General features: G+C 41.2%; 1 protein-coding gene across 14 annotated transcripts in view; it reads right to left on the minus strand.

The window, feature by feature from the left end:
• The window catches only part of FAM13B (family with sequence similarity 13 member B), a 78025-nt gene extending 68759 nt beyond the window's left edge, over positions 1–9266 (minus strand). For all 14 annotated transcript variants that reach the window (XM_077768706.1, XM_077768705.1, XM_077768704.1 and 11 more), the window contains exon 1: positions 8969–9266. The gene's annotated coding sequence lies outside the window, so the exon portion shown is untranslated. The remainder of the gene's footprint in view (positions 1–8968) is intronic.
• Between the last annotated feature and the right edge of the window lie 13 nt (positions 9267–9279).

The raw sequence follows: 9279 nt of genomic DNA on the forward strand, positions 1-9279 counted from the left end.
AAAAAAAAAAAAAAAAAAAGTAGAACTCCAATATCTGAAGTGATGCTATCATTCTGGTTTATTTTCCAGTTCACTATCCAAATGAATTCTCAAATCAAACCTCTTGAGAAAAGCAGGACAGATCATCATTCACTCAGAAGAGAAACAAACAAATCTCAGAAAGCTGAAGAAACTGGTTCAAAATCACTGAACTAGTGAGTAGAACTCTAAGACTGCTGTTTTTTTTAATGTTTATTTTTGAAAGATAGAGCACAAGCAGGGGAGGGGCAAAGAGAGAAAGAGAGAGACAGAATCCAAAGCAGGCTCAAACCCAACAGCTGTGACATCATGACCTGAGCCAAAGTCGGACACGTTACTGACTGAGTAATCCAGGTGCCCCCACTTTTTTAAAAAATTTTTTAATCTTTTATTTATTTCTGAGAGAAAGAGAGAGACAGCATGAGCAGGGGAGGGTCAGAGAGAGAGGGAGATACAGAATCTGAGGCAGGCTCCAGGCTCTCAGCTAGCTGTCAACACAGAGCCCGACATGGGGCTCAAACCCATGAACCATGAGATCACGACCTGAGCCGAAGTCAGATGCTTAACCGACTGAGCCACCCAGGCAACCCCCAAGTGGATGCTTTCAGGCAACAATGACTACAATCATCACTGAAAATTTTGTTTAAAATTTCACTGAAATGTACAAAGACACAAAGAAGGTAATTTATAAAACACAAGTATTTTGTACATGCTTTTCATATAAAAATTCTCTCATCTGATTCTAAATTTGAGTTTCTTGTGGTGTCTGAGTGGCTCGGTCAGTTGAGTGTCTGGTTCTTGATTATGGCTCACATCATGATCCCAGGGTCATGGGATAGAGCCCCAAGATAGGCTCCATGCTGAATGAGATTGCTTGAGATTTTCTCTCTCTCCGTCTGGCCCTTCCCCATGCATACAAGTGCGCACCCTCTCTCCCTAAAATAAATTTAAAAATCAAAAAAGTAAATAAATAAAAATTTGAGTTTCCTTGCCTTTCCAACTTTTTTTTTTTAAACATTTTACTTTTGGGGCAACTGGGTGGCTCAGCTGATTAAGCTTCCAACTCGGTTTCTGCTCAGGTCACAATCTCAGTGAGCTTAAGCCCTGTGACGGGGCTCCAAGTTGAGAGCACAGAGCCTGCTTGGGATTATCTCTCTCCTCCCTTTCTCTGGCCCTCCCCTGCTCACTCGCTCTCTTTCAAAAATAAATAAGATTTAAAAAATAATAAAAATAATACATTATTTTTGTGAAAGTCATCATGGGGTTCAAACTTACAGTCTCAAGTTGAAGAGTCACATGCTCTGATAGTCAGCCTGGCGTCCTTGCCTTTTCAAATTTTTAATTCACCATGACCAGTGGTTTTTTTCTTTTTTTTTTAAATTTTTTAAAAAATATTTATTTATTTTTGAAAGAGAGACAGAGAGCACACAAGCAGGGGAGGGACAGAGAGAGAAGGAGACACAGAATCCGAAGCAGACTTCTGAGCTGTCAGCACAGAGCCTGATGTGGGACCCGAACCCACAAATAGTGAGATCATGACCTGAGCTGAAGTCGGACACTCAACCAACTGAGCCGCCCAGGTGCCCCACCAGTGGTTTTTTTCAAAATGAGCACCACAATGCTCCTGTCCCACCAATCCCTCCATGCCCTGCTTCCTCCCCCAACAATTAAGCATCTACTATGTAAATAAACAAGTGGTTTTCACGCTACTGGACACTGAACCAAAGAAAATGAAAACACTAATTCAAAAATATATATGCACCCCTATGTTTATTGCAGCATTATTTATACACCAGGCAAGATATGAAAATAACCCAAGTATCCCAGGAATGGATAAAGAAGGTGTGGGATAAACATGCGCGTGCATGTATTGCTTAGACATTTTTAAAAAAAATCTATTACTCAGCCATAAAAAAAGAATGTGATCTTGCCATTTGTCACAACATGGTATGGACCTACAGGATATTATCCTAAGATAAGTAAGTCAGAGAAAGACAAATACCATATGATTTAACTTACATTCATATACTTCTGGAATAAATAACAGACTCATAATGACAGAGAACTGGTGGCTGTAAGGGGCAAAGTGGAAGCATGGGTAAAACAGGCAAAGGGGGATTAAGAAGTATAAACTTCTAGTTATAAAATAAGTCACAGAGATGAAAAATAAAGCAAAGGGAATATTATCAACATTACTGTAATAATGTTGTGACAAATGGTGACCACACTTAAGGCCTGAGCACTTAGTAATGTATACAATCGCTGAGTCACTGCAATATACACCTGAAATTAACATAACATTATATACCAACTACAATTCAACAATGAAAAAAATTGTTTAATTGTTCTCAGTTTTTACTTTTCTTCTCCAAATGTATGGAACGGCAGCTTTGCAAAACTAAATATTTTAAGAACAAGTAAAAAGCTCAGCATTTTCTGCTTCTATTTCTTTTTTATTTTTATTTTTTAGTGTTTTATTTATTTCCGAGAGAGGCAGACAGCGTGAGCAGGGGAGGGTCAGAGAGAGAGGGAGACACAGAATCCAAAACAGTCTCCAGACTCTAGCCAGCCGTCAGCAGAGCTGGACGCAGGGCTCGACCGCACAAACCTTGAGATCATGACCTGAGCCGAAGTCAGACACTTAACCGACTTGAGCCACCCAGGCACCCCTGTTTTCCTATTTCTAAAAAAAGGCAATAATAAACTCAACAGACATCTCTCTGAAAATTGTTTAAAATCAAAGAGATGAAAATTAACATACATCATATATACCAGGAAAAGAAAATATACTAGAACTAGCTAATAACCTGACAGAAAAGACTAGAGTATTTCCCTCCAGCAGAAATCCAGTAAATTTCATTAAGTTATCTTAACAACCCAGTGCATTTTCCTTAAGCTAAGACTTTTACACATTCTGGTTCAACTACGTCAAACATTCTCCCCCCTTCATCCTACTCCTCTTTAGCTCTCACTAACCTCCCAATCCTGGATGGGCTTTTTCCAACCCACTCATCTAATATCTCTCCCTGTGAAATTGTCTCAAGACATCATTCCTTGGCTCCAAATCATTCATCACAAGTTTTATTATACACTCCTTTCTGTGTTTAATGTCTATTTCTCCTGAGAGTATAGGCTTCTTGAAGACGGCTGGTAGGTTGTTTTTTAAAAAAAAAAAAAAAAGCTTTATTAAGGTATAATTTACATACCATAAAATCCACTCTTTTCAAGTGTATAATTCAGTGATGTCTAAAAAATTTTTTTAATTTGTTTTAACATTTATTTATTATTGAGAAACAGAGAGAGACAGAGTATGAGCAGAAGAGGGGAGGGAAGTAGGGGAGACACAGAATCCGAAGCAGGCTCCAGGCTTTGAGCTGTCAGCAGCGAGCCCAACACAGGGCTTGAACCCACAGAGAGATCATGACCTGAGCTAAAGTCAGACACCTAACCAACTGAGTAACCCAGGTGCCCTAATGAGGTCTAATAAATTTACAAAGTTATGCAACCATCACCAAGTGATTGTTTGTTAACTCTGGCATTTAGAAAAGAGATAAGTATCTGTGAGTGAATAAATCAATCTGATGAGTTACTCTTATAATCCCATTACTACTAGTATGCATTCAATGTACAACATGAGAATTTGTGGTTAACTTGCCTGTATTACATTACATTCCAAATATCCTTCAGTCAGCTCTTTTATAAGGCCCCCAAAACTGAACTTACTCACACATATTAGCCTACTGCCTGGCTTGAGGATGAGTGACTCATTCAGGTCAAGTTCATGTGCACCTACTACAATTCCTTTTTCCCTATCAAGTAATACCCACCTCTGCCCCTAGCCATTTTAATAAAACACTTAATAAGGGGCGCCTGGGTGGCTCAGTCAGTTAAGCGTCCGACTTCGGCTCAGGTCATGATCTCACGTTCATGGGTTTGAGCCCCGCGTCGGGCTCTGTGCTGACAGCTGGCTCAGAGCCTGGAGCCTGTTTCAGATTCTGTGTCTCCCTCTCTCTCTGACCCTCCCCTGCTCATGCTGTCTCTCTCTCTCAGAAATAAATAAAACATAAAAAATTTTTAAAAATAAATATAAATAAAACAATAAAACAAAGGAAAGTTTAGGAGAAGTAATCATAGGGAAGACAAGGCATTCATTTAATGGATGCACTTTTGTAATATCAAATTGATGGAAGGAAGTTCTTGGTACTGACATACACCTAGTTGAGGTCTAAATATATCTTACTAGACACATAGCTAGAGGTAAAGGAAACAAAAGCAAAAATGAACTATCGGGACTTCAAGATAAAAAGCTTCTGCACAGGGAAGAAAACAATCCACAAAACTAAAAGGCAGCCTATGGGATGGAAGAAAATATTTGCAAATGACATATCTGATAAAGGACTGGTACCCAAAATCTATAAAAAACATACAAAAACTCGGGGCACCTGGGTGGCTCAGTTGGTTAAGTGTCCAACTTCAGCTCAGATCATGATATTGTGGTCTGTGGGTTCGAGCCCCACGTCGGGCTCTGTGCTGACAGCTCAGAGCCTGGAGCCTGCTTCAGATTCTGTGTGTGTGTCTCTCTACCCCTCCCCAACTCACAGTCTGTCTCTCTGTCTCTGAAAAATGAATAAACGTTAAAAAAAAAAAAAAAGAACTTATCAAAACTCAACACCCAAAAGACAAATAATCCAGTTAAGAAATGGAAAGAAGACATGAACAGACATTTTTCCAAAGACATTCAGATGGCTGAGGGACACACAAAAGAATGCTCAAAATCACTTGCCATCAGGGAAATACATATCGAAACCACAATAAGATACCACCTCAAACTTGTCAGAATGTCAAAAATTAACACAGGAAACGAGATCTTGGCAAGGATGGGGAGAAAGAGGAAACCTCTTATACTGTTAGTGGGAATGCAAACATTGCAGCCACCCAGGTAAACAGGATGGAGGTTCCCCAAAAATTAAAAATAGAACTACCTTATGATCCAGCAATTACAGACTCAAGGGGACCCTGGGTGGCTCAATAAGTTAAGCAACTGACTTTACCTCAGGTCATAATCTCACAGTTCGTAAGCTGGAGCCCCACATCAGGCTCTTTGCTGTCAGTACACTGTGAATCCTTGGTCTCCTTCTCTCTGCCCCTCCCCTACTTGCTCACATGTGCTCTCTCTCAAAAATAAACATTAAAAAAAAAAACTAGATTCAAAGGTGTACATGCACCTCTATGTTTACAGCGCATTATCAACAATAGCTAACCTATGGCAAGAACAGAAATGTCCATCAAGTGATGAATAAAGATGTGACATAAACAATGGAATATTACTCAGCCATCAAAAATAATGAAATCTTGCCATTTGCAATAATGTATATGGAGCTAGAGGGTATTACGCTAAGCAAAATAAATCAGAAAAAGACAAATACCATGATTTCATTTATGGAATTTAAGAAACAAAACATGAACTTATGGGAAGGGGAAAAAAGAGAGAGAACTGAAGGTTGATGGGAGTGGGTGGGGGGTGGGCTAAATGGGGGACAGGTATTATGGAGAGCACTTCTTATGGTAAGCACTGGGTGCTTTATGTAAGTGATGAATCGCTAAATTCTAAACCTGAAACCAATATTACACTATGTTAATTACCTAGAATTGAAATAAATTTTTGAAAAAATATAGTGACCTACCATATAACTGGTAACTTTTTTAGATATAATCAGTCCCTTTGTTGTTTACCCATGTATAAAACATATTTTGGGGGTGCCTGGGTGGCTCAGTCAGTTGAACATCCTACTCTTGATTTTGGCTCAGGTCATGATCCCAGGGTTGGGGGATGGAGCCCTGTAGCCGGGTTCTACACTGAGTGTGGAAACTGCTTAACATTTTCTCTCTCCCTCTGCCCCTCCCTCAGCGCACATGTGCACGTGATCTCTCTCTCTCTCTCTCTCTCCCCCTCAAATTTAAAAAAAAAAAATTTTTTTAGGGCACCTGGGTGGCTCATTCAGTTAAGCATTGAACTCTGGATTTCGGCTCAGGTCATGATCTCACCATTCAGCGTCAGGCTCTGTGCTAACAGCATGGAGCCTGCTAGGGACTCTCTCTTGCCCCCTACCCCTCCCCTGCTCACACTGTCTCAAAAGAAAAATAAATAAAAAATAAAAGTAACAACAAAGAGACCAAAAAAATGAGCAAAGGATGTGAAAACATTTATCTGAAGAAGATACATAAACAAAAAGATGTTTAACATCTTTATCTCTTAAAGAAATAAAAATCAAAACCAAAATGAAATACCAGCTCACCCCCATTAAGAGGGCAATTATCAAACAACAAACAAACAAAGGAAAGTATCAACTACTGGAGAGGATGTGAAGAAAATGTAACCCTTGTACACGGCTTAACAGGAATGCAAAATGGTGCAGCAGCCCTGTAAAACAGTTTGTATGTTTCCCCAAAAAGTTAAACCTAGAATTACCAGCAAGTCCACTGGTCGATACATAGCCAAAAAATAGAAAGCAGGGACTCAAAGAAACACTTGTACACCAATATTCACAGCAGCATTATTCACAAAAGTCAATACAGGTATTTAAAAAAGAAGACAACAGGTGGGCGCCTGGCTAGCTCAGTCAGCAGAACATGTGACTCTATCCTGGGGTTGTTGAGTTCAAGCCCCACATTGGGCATGGAACCTACTTAAAAATATATATACACACATATATATAACAGGGCCAAAATTCTGTCACCCGGGCTAAGCCTACATCACCAAACCAAAACATAGTATCTACCTAACTGCTTCCCCCAAGAATGTAATCTTAACTTGTCAGTCTGGAATTTCCTGGTCAGCACTAGTGAGGTAATGTACCTGTCCACCAAAGTATGGTGACCTGCCTGAAACAACCCACTCTTTGCTAGAAACTTCCTTGTCCCGCCTCCTTTTGCCTCTAAAAGCCTTCCATTTTGTACAGCTCCTCAGAGTTCCTTTCAGTCTGCTAGATGGGATGTTGCCCGATTTATGAATAATTGAATAAAGCCCATAAGACTGTTAACATTTACTCAAGTGAATTTTGTTTTTTTAACAGGCAGAAACAATCCAAATGTCCATCAATAGGTAAACAAAATGTTCTATACACATACAGTGGAATTCAGCCTTAAAAAAGAAGTAAATTCTGATACAAGTTACAACATAGAGGAAACTTGAAAACATGCTAAATGAAATAAGCCAAACATAAAAGGACAAATGCTATATGATTTCACCTACACGAGCTACCTATAACAGGCAAACTTACAGAAACAGAATATAGAATAAAGGTTACCAAGGGCTGGGCAGGGGAGGAAATGGGGGATTAATGTCTATAGAGTTTCTGTTGGGGATGACAAAAAAAATTCTCGAAATCGACAATGGTAATGGTTGCACAACACTGTAAATATACCTGATGTTGTAAGTTGTACACTTAAAAAATGGTTAAAATCATAAATTCTTATGTATATTTACAATTTTTTTCCAAGCATAGCTACAGTAATTTATACTATTATATTCCCCAATACTAAAGTTAGTGTAAAATGAAGAGAAAGCCATGCGGAAGGAGGTTATTCATAAACGATAATAAAAGGAACTGTCATTTTACTGGTAAGGGAAAACTGACAAGTCATAATGCCTTCATTTCAGCCATTTTCTGTCCTAAAACAACGGCATTCTAATAAAAAACACACTGTAAAATTTACTTAGTCAAGAATTTTGCGTCACTGTGATATGCCTTTCTACACCTTTCTAAGGATTTAAGCATGCTGTGTCAAAAATCCCTAAACGGTGACACAACTGGAGAAAATAATGCCCTAATTTTAAAAGCAGCATAGATTGATAAAGAAGGAACTCCTAATGGACATACATTTAGTGACCATTCATTCAATTTCATCAGCAAATAATTAAAATGCACAGTACCAGTGAGAAACCCAGGCCAACAAGTACGGCTAGTATATTTGCAAAAAGCAAAGTTGAAGACGTATGCTTACATTAACCCATAAAGTCATTAATTCAAACTTCCATTAAATGTCTGTCTTTAAAGTAAGTGCATTTCAGTCATTTAATTCCCATCATATACATTACTGTGGTTCGGGTTATCATTTTTAGATTATCAGCTCCTTGAAAGGAAGGTAAACGCCCAATGTGAGGTACTTCTCTTCACGATTAGATGGCCCAATGCGGAAACTAATGAAATTCTGTAACGGCCTTTCTAAAAGTCAGTTTGATTTTTAATTAATTACAAATAAAAGCTACCAATTTTTCACGTGTCAAGTGTACCAACAGATTCAATTTCCTGTAGCCTTATCTCGGAAACCAGTCGCCCCATCTGTAACTTAAACCTACCCATTCTGGCCTGTGTATTCGGAGTGCATTCTAGAGAAGTCCCCAGTGTACCAACAGCCCAATTTTGGCTATATTCTCTGAGCGATTTAAGGAAGTCAGCAACCACTCAGCTCACGTGATCTTTAAAAGGGGCGCCGTTGAGCCCAGATTAAACCACACTGTTTTGGTTTTTTTTTTTTTCATTGACTTCACAGGCCAGCATCAAGGAAGTGGCAGGGAAGTGGCGCAGTGTGCTGCACGGGAAGGCTAGCAAACGCGTAGGTTGCTGTGCCTTGGAGTTTGAGGGAGCTAGGAAGGCACACCCGCTCAAGCGCACTGCAGCGGCTGAAAAATCGAAGAGTGCCACACCCCCACCCCCCACCCCACAGCAGCCCGGGCAAGGCTTCATCTCTTCAAGCTCGAGCCTAAAGGGGGCCCACTCTACGTACTAGCCCATCTTCAGGGCACTGCTCCCAGCCTGGGCACCCCAACACGCAACGCCCTTGAGCACCGCGCGGGTGGTACTAGGCGCTGGGGGGCGCAGAGGGGGGAGGGCCGCGGCCCTGGACGACCCGCGCATGCGCAGATAAGGGTACCCGCCCGTTCACCTACCGTTGGAACCGCGACGCCCCGTTCCCCGGCCGCGGCCGCTTCTCCAGGACCTGCGGCGACGGCAATAGAGCAAGAACTGAGGCCCCGGGTGGCTCCTCGGCCGGCGAGCCTCCTTCTGTGGCGGCCCCTGGCGAGACACTGAAGCGACGGCTGCGGCGCGGGGCCAGCCCGGTAAGCGACCCCCGGATGCCCCCGGCGGTGGCGGCGGCGAAGACGTGGAAGAGGGGGCAGGAACGGTGACTGAAGCACTGGCTGAGGCGCAGACCCTCCCTAACGGCGAGCGGGAGGAGAGCGAAAGGCGGAGGGCGGAG

Source organism: Crocuta crocuta, unplaced genomic scaffold (assembly GCF_008692635.1).
Source record: "Crocuta crocuta isolate KB4526 unplaced genomic scaffold, BGI_CrCroc_1.0 scaffold64, whole genome shotgun sequence".
Lineage (NCBI taxonomy): Eukaryota > Metazoa > Chordata > Mammalia > Carnivora > Hyaenidae > Crocuta > Crocuta crocuta.